This window comes from Ambystoma mexicanum, chromosome 1q, assembly GCF_040938575.1.
Source record: "Ambystoma mexicanum isolate Mex_15411 chromosome 1q, UKY_AmexF1_1, whole genome shotgun sequence".
NCBI classification, from domain to species: Eukaryota; Metazoa; Chordata; class Amphibia; order Caudata; family Ambystomatidae; genus Ambystoma; species Ambystoma mexicanum.
This window is the reverse complement of record NC_090922.1, coordinates 614,548,962-614,572,246: the sequence shown is the minus strand read 5'-3', so window position 1 is coordinate 614,572,246 and position 23,285 is coordinate 614,548,962.

Here is a 23,285-nt window from a genome sequence, read left to right as displayed (position 1 = left end):
ACTAATTCCTTGAAAAGCGGGGAGAGACGGATCTGTCCCGCCTAAACCAGCATTGCGCTTTCTCATACTTAGATGCTAATAGAATCTTGCACAGAAATTTCCTTGAACCTCTGTTATTGCGCTTTATAAGGCCTTTTTCATTTTTTGATTTCTTCTTAGAAATATTCTGACATGTGACTTCTTTACCAGCTGAGGATCGACTTCAACTATCTATTTTTCCACCAAAGATGAAGGTACAGACAATGCTGAGATGTAGTAGGGGACTGCACTTCCCTATGTCTTTCCACAGAACCCTCCTTGGCCTTCTTCAATCACACTTTTTAATTAGCACTTAACACAGACACAGAGGCTGATAGAAGGCTTATAAAAGAGCCCTTAGTTCTGCCAGAATCGCCAAATTCGGTCTCACCTCGTAGGCCACCGTGTCATACAGACGGATAAATGACTGTACGACTAAATTCAATGCAGCTAATGAACTCAAGTTGGCCAGGTCCTTGCCCTCAAAGGGAAGCAAGGAATGATCAGTCCGTGATGAAGAGTCCAGATCAGGATCAGAATCATTGCCTGCAATATCAGGAAAAATACTAGTAGCCTGGGTGTTGAATAGACCAGGCTATTATGAACTTCCAACAAGCTCACACCAGACTCTGACTGCAGAATGCTCAGTCTCCTTTCAATGTTGCTGAGCACTGGGCCAGAGATTTCATAAATGGTTTCTTCCGTTGCTGGCGTTCGGGCTCTCAGGAGGTCTATAACAGTAGTCTCCATTGTAAAAACTTCACTATAGGTTTTAGGAAAAGCATGAGAAAAAAACCTTGTGATTTTCCCCTGTTCTACTGAGACCTCACCAGTTCAGTCAGGTACTTGATTTTTCTCCTCGTTTCTGAGGGGATATCTCTTATTTTTCCTCTTCATTGCCAGATTGACGAGCAATCCACTGACAACAGACTACATAACCACCTTGGTGTCAGGCACAAGGCTTTTATTTTCAAAAAGATTTTATGTCGTGTTCAAAATCTTTTGCCGAACCTTCCAGTGTTAGAACGCCCAATCTTTCGGAAATCAGTGATACTCCAATACTTCAAATACCGAGTCAGTGTTGTTGAGACCCTGGTCTTAATAATCAGTGTTGCCGTGCAACAACAAAGAAAAAGAAAAAAAAGAAGAGCGGCAGATAAAAACTGCGTAATTAGTTGAAAAATCATGCCTTGGCTTCCAAGGAGTGTGGGAATTCACGACGTTGCATTACCACCATTCCGCTTACAGTTTGGTAAAATTAGGGTGACATGAACTGCCAGCCGACACAACAGAACAAACGTCTTTAGATCGGAGAGATCAATGCAGCTTACATCTCCACACTCTCTTAGTTTTCGTATTCCTCCACCCCGGACCGAAGTCTACAGACCCACAGACCCACCAACTTATTCCACCTTATATCAAGTATAGAAGGGATATAGACAAGATGTACAAATTAGTGGGAAGGCAGTAGGAGGGGGGAGCTTAGTGGGACCTCAGGAGGACAGCGGTCAGGGTCTGTATTTTCTCCCCCAGCTGCGGGAGGCGCTTACCAAGCTCACCACGCTTACTGCATCTCTCAGGCAGCAGATGATGAAGGTGAAGGGTCAAAGAGGCAGCAGGCATGCCGGGCACCGGACACCTTCAGTGGACCAGCCGTCCAGCAGTCCTGCTACATTAGATAACCCTGCCTGCTCACTGGCACCGTTCCAGCCCTGCTCTGGTCTGCTCCAACACAGCTCTGAGAACACAGCTCCAGCAAGCGCTGGCAATGCCGACACGCCTCCTCCCATGATTAGAGGAAAGTACCCAACAGAACAGAACGTCAAACCAAAATCAACCTTGCAGTTGGGGGGTCGGAAGTCGATCTTTCCCTTCTTGGCCCTGTGACACAAAGGTCACTTGGGCATTACCTTGACAAAAAGGATTGTTCAAGAAGACTGCTGGTGGCCTGCTATCGACATTGAGATAGATTGCTTTGTCAGATTTTTCAGAGCGTTCCTTTCTCTTACACCAACCCCACTGTACTGGTTAGGGTCAAAGAGGGACCATGGCAGAAGGTGGCCATGGATCTGACCAACCCCTTCAACAGACTACCCCAGTGTAAAAATATCCCAATGCATTTGTTGACTACTTTTCCAGATGCCCTTAAGCGGAACCACTACCGTCATTACATTTCTCCGGAAAACCTTCATTTGGGAGGGGGGCCAAACGGTCTCTCAAGAGATGAAAATATTTTTAGGTGACATAAGTGTCAAGCAGCAAACACAGCTCTCTCCCACCAACAAGCCAAGGGTTTCATTCAAAAGTTTAAAAGCGTACTGAAACACAGCATACAAACTGGCCTCCTGGATGGATACCAGTTTGAGAATGTGATAGATGACATTATTGTGATGTACAGGAACACCTCAATACCCTCAATGAAATGTCACCTTTTGAAATTATGCGAGAGAGGAAAGGCACAATCCAGATTAGGCTGTGGAGGGTTTTTAGAGAAGCAGACATGTACGTCTTTCCCAACCATGGTCTTGATTTTTTCAGAGGAAAATCTTTCAAGAAACAAGCTTCCACCAAAACAAACCATGATGCCAGAAATCATGTCAAAGCCCCAGACTTCCATGTAGGCCAGCAAGTTGCATTAAGATTTTCTCCCACGTAGACCAAGGCATGCCCAGATTCAGCGGCCCCATCAAGATAGGGCAGATCTGGGGAAGTGTGTAACGACATCACTGACTCTCTCCTGATGCCACTTCCTGTGCACCCTCTAGGAGTCCCTGATGGTTAATTGTGCAATACCACAAGGGGTTACACAAGGGGTTCCACAAGGGCTGATGGATACTTGTGTCTTGGGACTGGTGGGCCCTAGGTTCTGATATTTTCCCCAGCTCCTGAAATAACGCAATGAGCTCCTTACTATTGTTTCATGAGTTAACCTTCCTTTTCCTCTTCTGTCCCCCCATCCAGCAGTACATGGTACCTGTTGTAGTAATGAAGTGCCATGTTCACTCATGATCATCAACAGCTGAATGCCTTCTGTGCTTCTGCAGCAGTTAGACACACTCTACAGGGTAAGTGTCTTAATCTTCTGTGGTGGGTTAGTTCATCCTGCGTAGAAGAATGTAGTACACTGTATTCCTGAATAGTTAGAATGTGCTCCTGAAATATAATTCCAATGTTCTCTTGCGTTAAAAGGCACAACTATATTTCCTTTGGGTTACATTCTCTCTTTTTGTCTTTCAGGAAGAAGCACAACGCTTACAGAATGCCCCCAACAAATCCAGAATAGTACCCAGCCTCTAGTTCAAGATTTTTGTCAGGTTTTACAATCTAGCCTTGTATCTGTAACCATAGGAATGCTTTTTCTTCTCTTTAAGATGCAGATTTTGGTGGTCCAGAAATTAAGGGCCTTGGTTCCTTAGATAAGTATATTCCCTTAGAGAGCGGATCCAGAATCTTGATCAATTCAGACAGACTCCCAAGGATGAATGGCATGTAATGCCAGTGGGTGTGGCCTTATATAGGACAAGACCCCGAAATCAGCAGGATTTCAAAATCTTGTGAGATTTGGCGAAATCACGTTCCTGCATGATCTCCTGGCTTGTGGCTTTCTTTGCTACTATGTTTGTTGTGTAGTGTGATGTGTCTAGTCGGTCCCCCTTGTCCTAAGATACCTACTGACTCTACTGCACAACTGGCCCCTGACTGAACCTATTGGCACCAGGCACCCAGAATGCCCTCGCCCTCTTCCCATGGTGGCCATGACAAAGTTCACTGCAGATAACAAAAGTTGGAATATCAAGAGGATAGCATTGTGTTGCTCCAGTGCACTTTTGACCATTGTGATAAAATCACTACTGCTCTGTAGGATTACAGGGATAAGTAGTGGATAAAACCCCAAACAATCCCCACACCAGTACTAAACCCACAATGAGCTAGATAATAAAGGTGACACAGGCACAGCCCGACAGCTGTACCTTCTTTGCCTCTTATGGTAACGCACAGAGAGCTGGCAAAGAAGCATCCAAAAACAATACTTCTGCAATACCAAAATTAACGAAATGCCCAGTCAAGGTTCTATAAAAAAAAAGAGACTTTAATTCAAATAAAAATACAAACACAATAAAAACACTAATACCCACCCATGCAAAGGACGACACAGAATATGTAGACATTTACATACCATGAGCACTCTGGAGCCGAAGACAGGGTAAAACAGGCCTGCCGCAATTTTCAAGTTCAAAGTAGATGTGTTGTAGAAAGGTTAGGAATGAGTTCAATAAATAAATCTCCCTAAGGTACTTAAAACCAGCCCAGAGGGACAGAACAACTAGAGATACCTTTCTGTCTTGTTCTTTTGGCTCAACAACATTGATTCCAGAGTCTGGGAGCTCTATGAGGCAGCAACTCAGCATCAGCATGTGAGCGGGTTGATTTGGTCCCACAGCACTCGGCACAAAGAAGCTTGGGACAATCAGGTGATGTCTGGGTTGGCATACCTCACAAAAGGTTCGCAGTGGGAACCAGAGCAAAGAGCTGTTCCTTTGTCCCTGGGTATCTGTGAGATCCAGTTCAGGGTCTCAAAGGATAAGGTGAGTCCTTATTCTACCCTTCCCAGCCAGGAAGATTGCCAGAGAGCATGTGAAGGCAGTGGGCAGGGTCCGGGTTTTCAGTGTTCAAGCAGCAAGCAAGCCTTGTCCAAACAGCAGGTCACTCCAAATGGTCTACTGGAATGGGTGGTCAGAGGGTCTTAATCCCACCTTCAAATTTTTATCTTCAACTCTGTGGCAGAGGACTTTGTGCAGATTGTACCCTAATAAAGATCTGTGTGAAACCTTCTGATTTCCAAAGAAGATTCAGATTAAGTGGGGTCTCATCCACTTACATACTCAATTTGGCACAGCAGATTGGTCAATATCAAGCCTTCTATAAAGGTTTAGTACTGGCTCCTGTGACAAGAGTCTTCCCCTGTGAGGTCTGTCCCAGAGTGCTTTGTCTGGAGGAAGCAGTGAGTGTGGACAGTTAGATTCCAAGATGGTGGTACCCTTCTATGGACTGGAACTGCGCTTCAGTTTGACTCTAGCTCTGCCCTCTTGCCTGTCGGACTTGCAACAAAGAGACTCAAGTAATAAGCACCCTGGTGAGACCTCTCCATTATTCTGGCATGGATTGCTTTTGAAGCACTGGTTCCCAGGTGACCCGCTGGGTATATGCTCCTCCTGGGACGGTGACAAGACTTTCGAGAGAGAGAACAATTGTATTTTCTAGGGGTAGATACTAATGGTTTGTTTTGGATGATACCCATCCCCGAGATGCCTCATACGCAAAGGTGCTGGCAGTGTAATGGCTCACTAGAACCCAGGCTGACAATCAAATGAGACCAAAAGGTTTTGTTCAGTATAATTGTATATCACTATAGACCAACCCATAAAACCAGATGTGGTTTCTATTTATTTATGTATCTGCCACCAGGCATTTGGCAGTAAACAATTATATATAAAGCTGCTTGTATACTGAGGAATTCATATTTTTATTCCCAGAGGCCAATGTAAAACATAGACTAAGTTTCGTTGTTTACGGGCCTGTGATAATTCCCTTGGAAAGCATATTCCTGAAGCAGTCACGAGCATTGCCTCCAATTTTTACGATGCTACCACTTTTGTATGTATTTATTTACTTAATTGTTTTTTTATAACGCACCTAATACCATACATGAGTGCAGTTTCTAAGAACGGATACAGGGTTCAAACCTCTGTTGCTCTGCATGTTCTTGCTTCCAAGACCAGCATATTGCACCTATGCTATCCTCCGTTCAACTGTAGTACAATTGGCAACCAAAAGCAGGTTACACTTTTTAGTTAACAAAAAACACAGGAACTTTCTAAAAGTGAAGAATCATTTCTGCTGGCATCTCAATTATTGATGTCGACCAGCAAGTATACCTGTGGTGTCTTCTATATGGATGTTGGTAAGTTCAATTATACAAAAAATGTCTGACAGGCCCCTCTGAGTACACACCTACCGAATCCAGTTTGTAAAACAGAGCGCTGTCTGAAAGTGAGACTGTTTGGCAGAACTAACTTTCATTGCAGAATCCATTTACCACAACTCATAAAATTTCAGATTCCCCTAGCACATGGAATTAATTTATTTTGTCACACCTGACCAGAGAAAGGTGTTGGGGGCACCAACCAGGCTGGCTGTCCCACTGATGGATGAGGCAGTGGACGACGTTCTCCCCAGAGGAGAAAGGTCTGACGGAAGGCATGCTAGAGACGCAGTGGAGAGGAGTCGTGGCAAAGGTGAGAATCACAGAAAGCTTTCCTTCCATGCAACCGAGGGGCAAGTGCTCCCACCACTGGCAGGCCCAGCTCTAAAGCAGTGCAGGTCCCTAGCAAGCAGAGTTAAGGACAGGGGATGGCTATCACGCATTCCTATCAGTTGCAGAGACAAACCCATCCCCCGTTTCCCTAAATCCCTCAGTCCTGGGTTTTCCTATGTGCATAAGGGGGGGGGGGGGTATTATATGCTAATCATGTCTGCACTTGTTTTCCCTTGACTTTCTCTCCCTCTTCCCCCATTTTTCCCATGCTCTCCTCATTCCTTTCCTGGAGTTCCATTTATTGTTATGTACGCTTTCTGATGTTCTAAGGTTATTAGTTGGGAGTGCTAGAGTTGGCAGTCCAGCTCCCTGCCTTAAAAACCCCTTCACTCCTTGTTCCTGTCTCTGCTCTGTTGAACACAACAGTAGAGTCACCTGGAGGTCTGTATATAGTAATGATGGGGAGACAAGTGTTGGCACCCCAGGAGATATTTGCAAGACCGACTATTGAAGGAGGGATAATAAAAGGTGATAAGCAATCAATAAATCAATTGATGTTTATTTCAGACCATGTCCATAAAAGGTGATAACCATTGTGGTACTAAAATGTGCAGGGTAGACCAGGGCAACCCTACCCCCTCATACACGGTCGGACAGGCCATAAAATTGTCTCAGGCACCAATGTAAAAGTGCCCTACAGTTGTAAATGGCAATTCATTCCTTTTGTGACACTGTTTGGATGGTACCCAAAGTGGAGTTTTTAAAAAAAAATGTAAACTTTTCTTTATTGGCAAGGAACAGTAGCTGGTGCATTACACATTACCTCAACAAACCGTGTTACATAATTAAGAACATGGACAACCAAGCAGAGCATTAGCAATAAACCAGGCACATTCACAAGAGCGCATCGAGTCTAATAAGGCTACTCAAAGTTCAGATTACACAACTGCCTGATCTGGTGATGGGGGGGAAGATAGGAGCTCCAAGTCAGCCTTGCTGTTCAAATAGCTACAAAACTCTGTCCATACGTTTTTGGGGCGAGCATTCACAGGCAGTGTGTTGATATAGTTCTCCTCACACACCTGTGTCCAGGTAAGAGCCCTTAACGACATTCCTAGCGAAGGGGGGGATTGCCGCTTCGTGCACTGCATAATACATCTCTTAGCCACTATAGCCACTACATTCAAGAATTTAGCAACACGCTTTGCCCCAGTCCCCTCACACAGCCCGAACAACACAGCCAGGGGATCAGGGTCAATCCGGAACCCCACCATCTCTGAGAGGGCCTCAAGCACAGCCTCCCAGAATGTAGCCAGCGCACCACAGGACCAGAACATATGGGCGTGATCCGCTTTGTTGGATCTGCATCTCTTGCAGACGTGAGGCTGATCACGTGTGAATTTCCCAACCACATGAGGAGTATAATACAGGCGATTAAGTAGCTTATATTGCACACATCTAAATCTAGTATTGAGGGAGACCTTACGTGTGTGTGTGTACACATTTTCGCCCACATATCGTCAGTGATTTCCAACCCCAGTTCATGGGCCCAAGCGTCCCGAACCTTGTGGGATGATTCTGCAGATTGTGCTATCAGCATTTTATACAGGGTGGATACTATGCCCCTACCCCCTGCAGAATTAGCAATGTAGCAGATCTCAGGGGACTCAGGGGGTTCATCCGGGTACGAAGGCCACATGTCTTGCACTGCTGCACTGAGTCTAAAGTATTGCAGTAACTCCAGTGGTGACTCGGAGTGTCCTGGCCTCCATGTCTGCGGGGTGATGAATTTCCCCTCGGGGAACAGGTTGGAGAGCGCACGATACCCCAGGTCCAGCCAGTGTCGCATGAGGAGTTTATCCTGCGTGGGGGCGAGGCCCGGGAATGACCATAAGGGCAACTATTTATAGTACGAGCGGGGTTCGGAGTGGGATTGCAGAATCTGTTTACATGCCCTGATTGTGGTGGCCACTGGGTCAGCCGGGGCGTCAGAATGATACGAGTGGAAGAGGATCCGGGACATAACATTCACCTCCTCGGTTGCCAGGATCTCGAGTTTAACATGAGGAGGAGGGTCTTGGTGTTTGTGCAGCAATCCAGTATTGGGTTAGATCTGGTGCGTTAAAGCCCCCCCTCTCATAGGGTAACGTCATATGCTGCCATTTCCTGCGGACAGCACCAGAATGCCATAGGAATCGGGCGCACCCCGCATGTAGGTCCATGAAATAGTGCTTCCCGGGCCAGAGTGGGACGTTAGCGAATATGTTTAGAAGCTTTGGAACTATAATCATTTTGATTAGCGACAGTCTCCCTGACAGGGACAGGGGGAGGTTACACCACCTCTTCATTCTGGCTTCTGCATATTGTGCGGCAGCCACATAGTTTTCAGCCAATAAGGAGGATCTCGACAGGGATACCTGGACCCCTAGATACTTGATGCCCTCAGGGGCCCACCTGAGTGGGAATTCGCGTGTCGGTTGGGGAGTTGCAGGTGTGAGGGGGAAGATGTCTGACTTGGTGTCATTTATGGTGAAGCCCGAGAATGTACCTATTTTGATTATTTCGCGGATGATTGGGTCAAGATGGTCCGAGGGGTCCCTGATGTACAGAAGCACGTTGTCCGCATACAGTGATATGATTTCGGGCGTGTCACGCAGGCGTATCCCTTTGCGAGTATGCTTGTCTCTTACACTATCTGCCATTGGCTCGATAGCCATCGCGAATAGTAGGCGGGAAAATGGGCACCCCGGTGCGTCCCTCTGTGGAGGGTGAAGGAAGCTGACAGATGAGAGTTAACCAGGACTCTGGCCAGAGGGTTGGTATAAAGCAGTTTGATGTAGTTGATGTAGGAGGGCGTGCGTGGGCCAACCCCCATCTTCTCTAGCACCGCCCACAGATATTGCCATGGAACCATATCAAACGCCTTTTGGGCGTCTAGTGTCACAGCAACCGCGTTAGCTTTAGGGTCATTTCTAGAGATGACGTTGAACAGTCGCCGGATATTTAAAGCAGTGGAGCGGGCAGGGACAAAGCCGCTTTGATCCGGGTGGATCAAATATGTCATGATGGGGAGGAACCTGTTCGCAATGATCTTGGCGAATATTTTGGTGTCTGTATTCATGAGGGAAAGAGGTCTGTAGGAGCCGCACTCCTCAGGAGGCTTGCCCGTTTTAGGGAGCACGGTGATGGTGGCCTCACGCAGGGACTGGGGGAGAGTGGCAAGGCGGAGCGACTCGGTCCACACCTCATGTAGGCGCGGGGCCAGTAAAGCAACATGCTCCTGATAAAATTCAGCGGTTAGGCCATCCGGGCCGGGAGCCTTACCCTTGGGGAGGGCCGAGATGGATACGGTTACCTCATCGAGGGTGATGGGGGCGTCCAATTGCTCTTTTGTGGCGTGGGATATATAGGACATGGGGATACGGTCCAGGAGAAGATCCAGGTCTTTCGGGCTATGCTCGCGCTGCGGGGCGTAGAGGGCAGCATAGAATTCTGCAAAGGTCTCAAGAATGGTTTGGTCAGACCAATGCCGCACTCCGTTCTTGTCCGTGATACTATCAATCCGGGTTCTGCCCCCCTCAATCCGGGGCAGCCTGGCCAGGGTTCGACCAGGTCTTTCCCCCTCGCCATACTTCCGAGCCACAATGGGTCGGGCGTAGTATTGTATCTCCCTGAGGGTATGGGTCTCAAAGGTTTCCAGTTCCGTTCGTATCTGTGCCAACTTGGGTGGGGAGGGGGCGGAGGCGTATTCACGCTCTAGTTCCTTGAGTTTGGTCTCGGAGCGCCGTAAAGAGTTCCTAATGTCTTTCAGGACCCCTGCTTCCCTAGAGATGCACATCCCTCTGATGAACACCTTGAATGCCTCCCACTGAACCCCGTCGGTTGTGTCGTGATGTTTGTTGTTATCAAAAAACGAAGTGATATCTGCAAGGATATCGGCCTTGTAAACTATGTCATGTAATGCCTCTGATTTGAAGCGCCAGTTGGAGTGGTGAGGGAGGGCAGGTTGTAGAGTTATGTCCAGTGTCACTGGGGAGTGGTTGGAAAGCGTGCGCGGTAATATCTGCATGCTGAGAATTTTGCGCGGTAATATCTGCATGCTGAGAATTTTCCCTATGAGCCTAGCTGATAGGAGGAAGAGATCAATTGTCATGATCTCTGCTTCCAAAAGGTCAGGGTTTTCCCAACTCCCTTGGAAGCAGATCCATAACCCAGGTTCCGAGTGCCAACCAGTCCCAATTGGGACCTTTTGGACCCAGTCCTGGCGCCAGTGGCACCAGGCTCATAAATATGCCCAGTCCCAGCGCTGGAAGCGCCGGGCTCATAATGCTTGGGTGGACTTACCTGCAGCAGACCATGCTGCTTACTTGCCTGCCAGTTGAGCCTCTGATCCTCTTCTGTTTGGAACTACTTTTCCTGTTGGGTGGGGCAGGAGCCACTCCCTAGATTCAGAACACTGGAACTCTTCTGGAAAGCAGGAACTCTTTTCTTACCTAGGCGTGGCTGTGGAAGGAGACACCTAAGCACTACAGGAGGCTATTTAAACCACACCCGATGGATGAATCTTGCTTTGCGTTATTCTGCATCCTCTGCAGCAGAACGCTCATCGTGTCTTCTGCATCTGATCCTGGGCCTAAGGAAAAAGGCTTACCATCCTGAATCCAGTCTTCAGCAACACCTATAAAGACAAGAAAGAACAGGTTAGCATTACGGGCTTCAGTGACAGCTCTTCACTTACCTGGTCCATCGGCTGTCACCAAAGCCTCGCGCTGCATTCCGGCATCTGAAAGACAAAGGCTTACCTACTCTTCGTGCGCTCCGGAGGTCTTCACACTGCATTCCGGCATCTGAAAGACAAAAGCTTACCAACTCTTCGCACGCTCCGGAGGCCTTCGGCGCTGCATCCCGCATCTGAAAGACAAAACAAGGTGCATTTAAAGACATTGGGGAACTTTAATACTCACGTGCCATTACTCCTTTCCACATCTAACCCAGTGGGTATTCCGGCACCCTGCAGCCGCTCCGAACTTGTACCTGCAAAATAAAAAGACAGTTAGAACGCACCGTGAAGCAGGCAACAAGCGCTTACTTACGTGCTTCCAGGCGCTTCTATTCATCACAGGGGCTCCATCTTCAACTCACTTCAGCCCGTCATCCGCCATCGCCGGAAGCCTGCAAAACAAGAAACATCATTACTAAAGACTTTAAAGACATTAGAATTACTCGAAACTTACCGTTCGTGCAGTAAACGACGGACAGCAGTCCTCTGAAGTCAAGAGGCCTGCTCCCCTTATCCAGTGAAGAAACTGGTTACAGCACCCTGCCCCGAGGCAGATGGAGAGCACGGTGTTCACTTACCTAAGGTGAGAGCGTTAACCTTTGGGGTTCTACAGGAGAAGAGAAAGGGAAGAAGAGAGAGACATTCAATAACCCAGTTCCTTAATCCCATATTTTCTATCTGCAGACATCTTACCCTTCAAGTCAGACATACAGTGCACAGAGGTCCAGCCCAAAGAGCCAGCCGTGTGTTACACATCACCTTTGAAGATACGGTATACGCCCAGTCAAGACCGGCGCCTCTACGGGAATCAGGTGAGCGTTACAGAACGCAAAGCCTACCACAAAACTCCCGTCCAGGCGCTATGGAAACCTCGGATACCGACCAGCTAGCCCAGTTACTTGGGGAACTAAGGGCAGAAGTGCATGCAGCCCGTCAGGAAACGAACGCTCTAAGAAGGGAACTGATTATTTCCAAGGAGCGAACAGATGATCTCGCTAGACAATTGCTACAGTCACAAGCCGGACAGACCCCGTTACCCGCATCTGGGGGAAATCTTCCTTCTACATCCTCTATGAATCCAGTGCAGATCAACCTACCTGGGAATGTACCTCTGGCTCCGCCCGAACGATTTTCTGGTGACCCAAAGAGGTTTGCAGTATTAATCAATCAGTGCGGTTGCATTTCTTATGCCGGCCAGCAGCCTTTCCAACTGATCAAGCTAAAGTAGCTTTCGTACTTTCGTACCTTAGTGGCAATGCGGCAGACTGGTCGATCCCTCTAGTAAATCAAGATGATCCGGTCCTCCATGATTTTCAAGCTTTTCAGCTCAGTATGGAAAAACTGTTCGCAAGACATTCACAGGGGCAGGCCTTGGACAATGAGCTTCTTTCGTTGCGACAAGGTAATCAAGACCTTTTGGCTTATATTGCGTCTTTCAACAGACTGATAGTGGAAACTCAATGGCCTGAGGACAAAAGGATTACGCTGTTTTATAGAGGTCTACGTGGAGAGCTCAAAGATGTGTTAGCCCAAGTAGTGAATCCCCCACAAGATTGTTCGGACTATATAGACTTAGTCGTTCAAATAGATCACAGACTGCAGAACAGGAAGGCCGATCGTTCCAAGTTTGATGCTCGAGTATTTTCCAAACCGCCAACTCCTTCCAAAGGAGTAGACTCCGGGGAACCCATGCAAATAGGGGGTCTGAAAGGTCCTCTAACACAAAAGGAGCGGGAAAGGAGAAAACAGTTGCAATTATGCCTCTATTGCGGAAACTCAGGGCACTTTCTTCGAGACTGTCCGGTGAAACCTGCCAAGAAGGCAGTAGGAGCTGCAGTTACCAAAGTTACAAACTCTGAGCAGGGAAACGACCTCGCCCGACAAGAATAGAGGTCCTCTTGCCGAGCGTGAAAACCAGTTCCGTGACCTCACATTTCGTGATACCTATGGTCCTCATTAGCCCTGATAATCCGGATCGATTACATGCAATTGAAGCTTACGTCGACAGCGGTGCCATCGGCAATTATGTGGATCATGAAATGGTTTTGAGGATGAATCTAACTCTTTGTCCCAAGGCTGTAAAGGACGTCATTACTACGGTGGATGGTACGGAGATAGCCTCCGGGCCAGTAACGCATACCACTCAAGAGGTGACGCTAGTAAGTCAAGATGGACACCATGAGAAGATCGTGTTCGATGTGATCAAGGCCCCTCAGTTTCAGATTATTCTAGGAATACCTTGGTTAGAGAAACACAATCCTCTGATCGATTGGCGAGCAAGAACGGTCCAGTTTCCAGAATGTGTCTCTACTTGTCACCCTCCACCTGGTGTTGCACTGGCAGCAATTTCTTCAGAGACTCCCCAGTTACCTCCCGAATACCTAGAATACCAAGATGTTTTCCGGAAGGATCAGGCTAACTCTCTACCTCCTCATAGGTCTTATGACTGCCAGATAGACCTGATACCTGGATCTACTCCTCCTTGTAGTAGAATTTATGCCCTCACCGAGCCTGAGAACCTTCACCTTCGACAATACCTGGATCAATACCTGGCAAATGGGTTTATTCGTCCTTCCAAGTCCCCTGCTTCTTCAGCTTTGTTCTTCGTTCCAAAAAAGGAAGGAGACCTTAGAACTTGTATAGATTATCGCTCCCTGAACCAGATCACCGTTAAGAATAGATATCCGTTACCTTTGATCCCTGAACTCCTGGACCAAGTCAGAAAAGCATGCATATATACAAAGCTGGATCTTAGAGGAGCTTACCACTTGGTACGAGTAAAAGAGGGCGATGAATGGAAGACGGCCTTCCGCACCAAGTATGGGCTATTTGAATATCAGGTCATGCCCTTCGGACTTTGCAATGCCCCGGCCGCCTTTCAATAGTTTATGAACGATGTCCTCAGAGAGCTCATAGATGTGTGTGTTGTTGTTTACATTGACGACATCCTCGTTTATTCTTCATCGGAATCTGAACATCGGAAACACGTGAAAATGGTCCTCGAAAGATTGCGTCAACACAAACTTTTCGCTAAGTTGGAAAAATGTGTTTTCAACGTGACTGAAGTTGAATTCTTGGGATTCATATTATCACCTGGCGGAGTGCGTATGGATTCAAAGAAGGTCGATGCAGTTCTCAAATGGCCATCACCATCCTCCGTAAAAGGTGTGCAAAGCATGTTAGGCTTCGCTAACTTTTACCGCAGGTTTATCCCCGAATTCTCTCGAATAGTCCAGCCCATCACTGCCTTGTTAAAGAAAAACAAATGTTTTGAATGGTCTACCGAGGCGGAACAAGCTTTCCAGGATTTGAAGACTAAATTTATCTCTGCACCAATCTTAAAACACCCTCGCCCCGAACTCCCCTACATCGTGGAAACTGATGCTTCAAGCCTTGCCATGGGGGCAGTTCTATCACAAAAGGACCCGGTAACCAATCAGTTGCATCCCGTGGCATTTTGGTCCCGCAAATTCTCGCCTCCTGAAATCAATTACACGATTACTGACAAGGAACATCTGGCTATCAAGTCTGCCTTTAAGGCTTGGCGGCATTATCTGCTGGGGGCCCGACACACCATTACTGTGATTACGGATCACCGAAACCTGCAATATTTGAAAACCGCAAAAGCCCAATCCTCTAGACAACTCCGTTGGGCATTATTCTTTGCCGAGTTTGACTTCATAATTACCTATCGACCTGGTACAAAGAACGGTAAAGCTGATGCCCTTTCTCGGATGGGAGTGGAAGAACACTTGATCAACCCTAAACCTGTACCAATCATTCCCGAACAAAGAATTCTGGGTGTAATCGCCACAGAATCCATAGAGGAAGTTAAGGATAAAGCCATGCAACTTGTAACTCCAGCAGACATACAGAATTGGCATCTGCAGGGAAAGGACTTTGCAGTAAAGGACAACTTATTGTATTTCCAAGAACGATTATACCTACCCAGCACAGATTTACAGAAAAAAGTAATCTCTTGTTATCACGATTCTTTAATGGAAGGACATCCCGGTATGGCCAAGACCTCAGAAAAGATCAAGCGCTACTTCTGGTGGCCGTCTTGGAAAAAAGATATCAGAGACTTTATAATGTCCTGTGGAGTATGCGCCCAAAACAAGAGTCAAAAGGAAAGACCAGCAGGCCTCTTACGCCCTATTGACATCCCACCTCGCCCTTTGCATACGCTTTCTATGGACTTCATCACCAATCTACCTCCATGCTCCGGATACAATACGATTCTAGTAATCGTGGACTTATTCTCCAAGATGGTGCATTTCATTCCGCTCAAAGGCTTGCCAACAGCAGCAACTCTGGCCCGAGAATTTCTCGAAAACATCGTCCGACTGCACGGTTTTCCTTCGGTTCTAATTTCGGATCGAGGTAGTCAATTTATTTCTCATTTTTGGCGAAGTTGCTGTCGGTCGGCTCATATTGATGTGAGACTATCGACCAGTCACCACCCTCAGACCGACGGACAAACCGAGAGGACCAATCAAACTCTGGAACAGTATTTACGCTGCATGCTGCAACAAACTGAAAAAACTTGGAAAGACATCCTTTGGATAGCCGAATATGCCTACAATAACTCTGTCCATTCGGGAACTGGGAAAACCCCGTTTTTTCTTTTGTACGGCAGTCACCCTCGAACCTCGGAGTTGGATCCCCTCCAAGATCTTGAAACACCAGCAGTAGACTACCTGCATTCTACAATCACCCAAGCCTTTAAGGACGCTGTTTCTCACCTTCAAAGGGCTAAAGAACAATACAAGAAAGGAGCAGATCAACATCGGAAGGAAGCCCCTCAATATCAAGTAGGGGATCAAGTCTGGTTATCCACCAAATATCTACCTCTAAAAGGGCCACGCACATTCAACCCAAGATACCTTGGTCCCTATTCCATCACTACCATAGTAAACCCAGTAGCGGTCAAGTTGGACTTGCCCCGGCACATAAAGATACATCCGGTCTTCCACGTCTCTCTATTAAAACCCGTGCAACCTCAAACCCGACTAACTAAATCTCCAAAACCTATCCTAGTTGATGGAGAACTCGAGTTTGAAGTCAAAAGCATTCTGGACTCCAAGATCTCCAAATCTAAACTATTTTACCTAATTGACTGGAAAGGCTATGGCCCCCAAGAGAGATCCTGGGAACCTGCTAAATATGTCCACGCTCCTCGCCTAATCAAAAGATTTCACCGAACATTTCCTGACAAGCCAAAACCCCCAGAGAAGCCCGGTTTGGGAGGGGCCTTGAGGGGGGGTACTGTCATGATCTCTGCTTCCAAAAGGTCAGGGTTTTCCCAACTCCCTTGGAAGCAGATCCATAACCCAGGTTCCGAGTGCCAACCAGTCCCAATTGGGACCTTTTGGACCCAGTCCTGGCGCCAGTGGCACCAGGCTCATAAATATGCCCAGTCCCAGCGCTGGAAGCGCCGGGCTCATAATGCTTGGGTGGACTTACCTGCAGCAGACCATGCTGCTTACTTGCCTGCCAGTTGAGCCTCTGATCCTCTTCTGTTTGGAACTACTTTTCCTGTTGGGTGGGGCAGGAGCCACTCCCTAGATTCAGAACACTGGAACTCTTCTGGAAAGCAGGAACTCTTTTCTTACCTAGGCGTGGCTGTGGAAGGAGAGACCTAAGCACTACAGGAGGTTATTTAAACCATACCCGATGGATGAATCTTGCTTTGCGTTATTCTGCATCCTCTGCAGCAGAACGCTCATCGTGTCTTCTGCATCTGATCCTGGGCCTAAGGAAAAAGGCTTACCATCCTGAATCCAGTCTTCAGCAACACCTATAAAGACAAGAAAGAACAGGTTAGCATTACGGGCTTCAGTGACACCTCTTCACTTACCTGGTCCATCGGCTGTCACCAACGCCTCGCGCTGCATTCCGGCATCTGAAAGACAAAGGCTTACCTACTCTTCGTGCGCTCCGGAGGTCTTCACACTGCATTCCGGCATCTGAAAGACAAAAGCTTACCAACTCTTCGCACGTTCCGGAGGCCTTCGGCGCTGCATCCCGCATCTGAAAGACAAAACAAGGTGCGTTTAAAGACATTGGGGAACTTTAATACTCACGTGCCATTACTCCTTTCCACATCTAACCCAGTGGGTATTCCGGCACCCTGCAGCCGCTCCGAACTTGTACCTGCAAAATAAAAAGACAGTTAGAGCACATCGTGAAGCAGGCAACAAGCGCTTACTTACGTGCTTCCAGGCGCTTCTATTCATCACACGGGCTCCATCTTCAACTCACTTCTACCCGTCATCCGCCATCGCCGGAACCCTGCAAAACAAGAAACATCATTACTAAAGACTTTAAAGACATTAGAATTACTCGAAACTTACCGTTCGTGCAGTAAACGACGGACAGCAGTCCTCTGAAGTCAAGAGGCCTGCTCCCCTTATCCAGTGAAGAAACTGGTTACATCACCCTGCCCCGAGGCAGATGGAGAGCACGGCGTTCACTTACCTAAGGTGAGAGCGTTAACCTTTGGGGTTCTACAGGAGAAGAGAAAGGGAAGAAGAGAGAGACATTCAATAACCCAGTTCCTTAATCCCATATTTTCTATCTGCATACATCTTACCCTTCAAGTCAGACAGACAGTGCACAGAGGTCCAGCCCAAAGAGCCAGCCGTGTGTTACACATCACCTTTGAAGATACGGTATACGCCCAGTCAAGACCGGCGCCTCTACGGGAATCAGGTGAGCGTTACATCAATTCTGGAATGGCTGTCATGTGCAGAAGAGTAAAATGTATACTTCCTAGCCAGTGGGTTAAGTGCTCTCCAGGCGTCGACTAGGCCAGCAGGGACCATGTGTGCCTGGAGCCGGCGAGCGGCTCTGGATATCGTCCTGTGTGCAGTGCCTGATCTATCTAGCTCAGAGTCTAATATGAGATTCATGCCCCCCCCAGATGATCGGGACCCCGACATATCTCTTGAGCAGGATGTTGATGTCATCGAAAAAATCAGGAGCATCTATGCTCGGAGCGTATGTGTTAACCAAAAGGCACTCTGTGTTAGCTAGCAGACAATGGGCCTCATTACGAGTCCGGCAGTAACCGCAGCGGTAAAACCGCCTGGTTAGCGCCGGACTCGTATTACCATTCCGCCTCCGTGACTCCCGGAATTACCAGGGCATTACAACCTCGGTGTCCCGGGAGTCACAGAGGCGGAATGGTGTTAATCCCCATTCCCATTGAGTCCCATAGGACTCAATGGGAATGGGGAAGTGGAAACACCGGCACCATCTCGTGATGGTGCTGGTGTTTCCACGTCCCCCTGCAGGCGGGAGGTGTTCAACCCACCAGGCCAGACCTGGCGGGAAGATCACCTCCCGCCTGCAGGACTCGGGACCGGGCAGTCTGGAATTAACAGTGGCGGCGGGTTTACCGCCACTGTTAATTCCGGACGCCTGACCCGTAATGAGGCCCAATGTAGGATCACATACCTACCCTCACGATCTATGTGACTAGTGCGTAGGGGGAATTCCACAGATTTGTGAATTAAGGTGAGGACACCCCTCGACTGAGAGGAATATGCCGTATAATATTTATTGGCGCCCCAAGCCGGTGCCAGAGAGGATGAGAGGTGTGCAAGGGCGTGAGTTTCTTGTAAGAGGAGTATTTTGACCCCATGCCTCTGAGCGTACGCCGTTATCCTGAGGGCCTTCGTAAAATTACTGAGCCCCCGGATGTTCCATGACATTAGCCTAATAGCCATGTTTCAGTTTTATGGGGCATCCCAGCACCGTGTGGCCTTGTTTGTTGACCATGTGATGGTTAATGCAATGGCACACCATTCCGCCCTCCAATCCACTACCTCATTGCCATTTTTGATATAACATTCTACAACTGTACCACCCCACCCTCACTGCCCACCCCAACCCAGCAGTGTACAAAGACCCACCCGAAGATCTGATGCAAGCGTGCCAACCCCAACAGGGCACCGCCCGCCTGTACGCCCAACTGGGGCGCAACCAGTGATCATAACATGCCAAACTCGGCATTGCAGCTCCAGAGGGGGTCGCTGCTGCCGTGAACCCAACTTAAATGAGAGATTGATGCAGTGCACCGTGGATCGTACAGCGATATCGAGTAATACAATTTCTGGGAGCCATTACAACAGGTTACAACTAGCAGAGGATACACAGGATGCAAAATCCATAAGTTCATCAAGGGAGATGCAGACGACGAACGTGTTGGCGGTGCACATGGAGGCCCACCTACGAGAGTCAGGACGAATTTCCTCAACCATCATCTATTGGCTCACAACCGGGTCCGGAAGTGGAATGTGGGATTCAATGAATTTCACTGCTTCCTCCGGCACCGAGAAAAAATATAACTTATTGCGATGGGTGAGCTGCAGCCGTGCCGGGAACAACATGGCATATTCAATTTTCCTCCCTCTAAGCAACTTTTTCACGCCGTTGAACGGTCTGCGCTACAATTGCATACGACGGAAAAGTCCTGAAAGATTCGGATAGTTTGAGACTCCACTTTCAGCTCCCCCTTCTCCCGAGCCAAACGTACTAAGTGATCTCTATCTCTAAAGCTTAGAACCTTAGCAATGATCGGCCTGGGGAAATCGCCCGGCTTGGGACGGGGGGTCAGCGCCCCATTAGCGCGCTCGATCGTGAAGAACGGAGAGAGTTGGGGATTGCCCACGAGGTCTCTTAGGAGATTTTCAATGGCCAGTTCCATCTTGCCTTTGAGGGCGGACTCTGGGACCCCCACAATGCGTATATTGTTCCTGCGGGATCTGGACTCATTAGTCGTTACACTTCGCCTTGACTTGTTTCATATCACGCACCAGGTCAGAGACAGTGTTTTGGAGGGTGTGCACCTCATCCTTGTTGGCCCCGATTCTGGTCTCGGCCTCCACCAGCCTGGCGCCGTGCTAATCCAGTTTGGCTCGCATAGAGGCCACACTAGCATTAATGTCATCCAGTTTCTCGTGGAATGACGCAAAGTTCTTCGCCATGGTTTCCATTAGAGTCGTGAGGTCAGGCTGGGGGGGACATGAAGGTGCATCCGAATCGTCCTGGGTCGAGGCAGACCCTCCTTGCTCCTGTCTAGGAAGTGATTTAGCATATTTATCCATCGCCCCCGCCTTGTTGGCCCCACGTGATTTACTTGACATATTTTGGGAACACACTGGAGCCCCGTAGGGCAGTCTTTGCGAGGTGCTGGCCCGTGAGCTTTGGGCCCCTTGAGCATAACAGTATCAGGAAGAGGAGGAGGGTCTCAACCTCCCATTAATCAAGGGACCGAACACAATATAGGGATAGAAGTGAGCTGTATGCTAGGCAACAGCGTTCCAGGGTGCCGGTGCCTCAGTGCGAAGATGGTCAGTGCGTCCCCTAGTCTAATGCAGCAGCATAACCAAGGCGGGGAGCCAGTCAGGCAAAGCGCGCCGTAGGGCCAGGAGGGCCCCAGGCCTCCGGTGTTAGAGGCGATAGGCAGTGGAATCAGATGCCGCTCAGCGGGTGCGGAGTGTGGGTGGTTGGGTGCAGGCCCAGCGACCGCCCAGGCGGCAAACAGGATGTGAACGGGGAAGGTCTCCACTGGCGCTGCCCACCTCAGTCTGGGGAAGTCGCAGAAGTGCCCCAGGCAGTGGGTCCACAGAAGGAGGGCAGCCCCGGCCGCGGTGTAAAAGGATCTTGCAGGGGGAGAGCGGCGCTGCTCTGAACCTCAGGCCAGGGGGGCTGCACAGTCACGATGAAGTCCCAGGGCCTGTAAGCCTGCAGCAGCTTGGTGTGTATAGGGTCTTTAGCGCCGGTAGGATTTGCGCTGTAGGCAAGTTGTGCGCGTGGTGAACACCTAGGGGCACGGTACGTGCCAACTTCAGCCCCCCAGCACCTCACCTGCAGGTGTACAGTATCAGGCTCCCCGTCACTGCCGAGGCCCCAGCCACCACCGGGCCACCCCCAGGTGACCAAGTGGGATGTATGCAGGCGGGCCGCAGAGTCCGAGATCGCGGTGTGGGGGGGCAGTCAGCCCAGCATTACGGCCGCCACCTGAGAGGGGCAGTCGGCGGGCCGGGCGCAGACAGGGAAGCCATGTCGTCTTCGGGGCGGCGGGACCGTTCCAGCAGCCCCCGCAGGGCTGGACAAGACGGCGGGGGAACCGCCAGTTGAATCCGGCTCGACACCTCCAGGGCGGCGGGCCGCTCCAGCAGCCCCCATGGTGCAGAGCAAAGCAATCCGGCAGCCGCAGGTATGATTCAGCCGGTGCGCTCGCGCTGACAAGGAGGAGCCGCCCGGGCCAGCGCCAACCCCAGGCACGCCTTGCCATAGGGAGAGCGGGGCCAGGGGAAGAAGCGCCGGCCCAGAGACGCGCAGAGGGCCAGGCACGCAGGCGGCCAGGCAAGGAGAAAATTAGGCCCGCCGCTCCAGGCGGCAGTCATGGCTCAGCAGGGCCTCAAAAGCGAGCAGCCAACCGGGCAGAGATGGCGAACCGCAGCCCCAGCGGCACCCGGGGGGCCGGGCCTGCAGTAACAGCACGCGGCCCAGCAGGCCTCAGTTGTCGGGTAGCTGGCCCGGGAGGAGAAAAAAAGCCCCATTCAGTATTAAAGTTCCAATTTTCGCCCCGACACGGATCTGTATGTTGATCCGGTGTTAGCAAACACGATGCGCTTGTTCCCAGCGCTGGATGATGCAAGGAACCGCTGATGCAGGCGGATATTCAGCAGTCGGGTCACGGAGCTAAAAAGCTAGGCAGCCATCTTGCAGGCTGCTCAACAGCACCCCCCCAAAGTGGAGATTTTTGATAGAATGTGATGCAAATTGTGCATTTTAAAGAATTTTATTCAGCAACACTGGTCAAAACTATTAGCTGGAAAGTGAAGTAACTCCTCAAAATGGCCCACATTGACCAAAAATGTGGCCCACCTTGACCATAAAAAACTGTCCCACACCAACATTTTTGTTTTTTTTGGTTTCGGCCATGGGCCTATTGCCCTATAGGTCAGTCCGAGCCTACCCTTGTATTAAGTTGGTTGTTCAACATAATCTAAAAACTATCCCGGTCCAGAAAGTTTTGAGAAGTCCTACAGGTGTTAGATAAACAGGTTTCAGTGAGGCCTTGGAAGTCCAGTTCAAATGTATCCAGTAGGCCATAGATGTTAACAGCATGTTCGCTTGCAGGCCTAATATTGAGGGTAACAGGTAGCTCCAGAACAGTGAGTATTTTCATAGGAGGCAGGCAAATAGTCTTCTTTGGGCTGTCTCTGTGTAGCGGGGGGATCGTACCACGCACCTTATAGGGAGACAGACGAAGGCTGGGCACACCATATACTTATTACATAAATTTAGTGACTACTTCTCCTGTTGCTTACCTGTCTCTTACCCTGCTTACCTGGTTCCAAGATCAACCCGGTGAGCCCTGCTGTGACATGTGGAAAGGAGGAAAAGGCAAAGATTTGGGCAGGATTTTCTCCAAATATCCCAGAGCAAAGAAGACACTAGGTTAAAGTAACTGGCACACAAAGGAAAGGCGGATAAAGGAATGCTGGTGTACGGTTATTTTAGTTGTTAAATGCTTATATATACTTTTCTCTTCCGGTACGCCAGCAGGGTTTTTTGAGAGTTTAAAAGAAAAATTACAAAGTCCATACAGTGCACTGTCCAAACAACTATATATAAAAACACCTTACTTCGGAGACAGCCTGGCTAGGCCTGTCTCAAGGTCCTTGCTGCTGCTCTTTCTTGATGTTCTTCCTGGTTTTGACACTCTCTTGAGATGGTTCTGGCAAGCAGTTCTGATTTACAGGCAGCAGCAGCAACAGTGTGTTGTGGGGAGTATTTTATTTGGCTGGGCTGCTTATGTTAGAAGCAGCCCAGAAGGTAGCAGCAGCATAGCAGGAGTCCCTTATTTTAAGTTGGCCGGGCTGTAGATGTCAGGTGCAGCCCGTCATTGTCTGCAGCAGCGGGAGAGAGGGCCCACAACACTTCCCAACCTGGGCAATGCCTGCCAGGTGTGGCCCAGGGAGTACAGGTGGGCCCCCTGTAAGGGGGCAGCCCCTATTTGTAAATTAGGCGGCCCAGGAGGGCTGGCAGACATGTTCAGCGCTGGTAAATGATGTGCTTGGGGCCGGCGGTGTCAGAAGGCTTGCCGTGGAGGCAGCTGTGCTTTTGGGCGCCTCCCTGTCTATCAGGGGA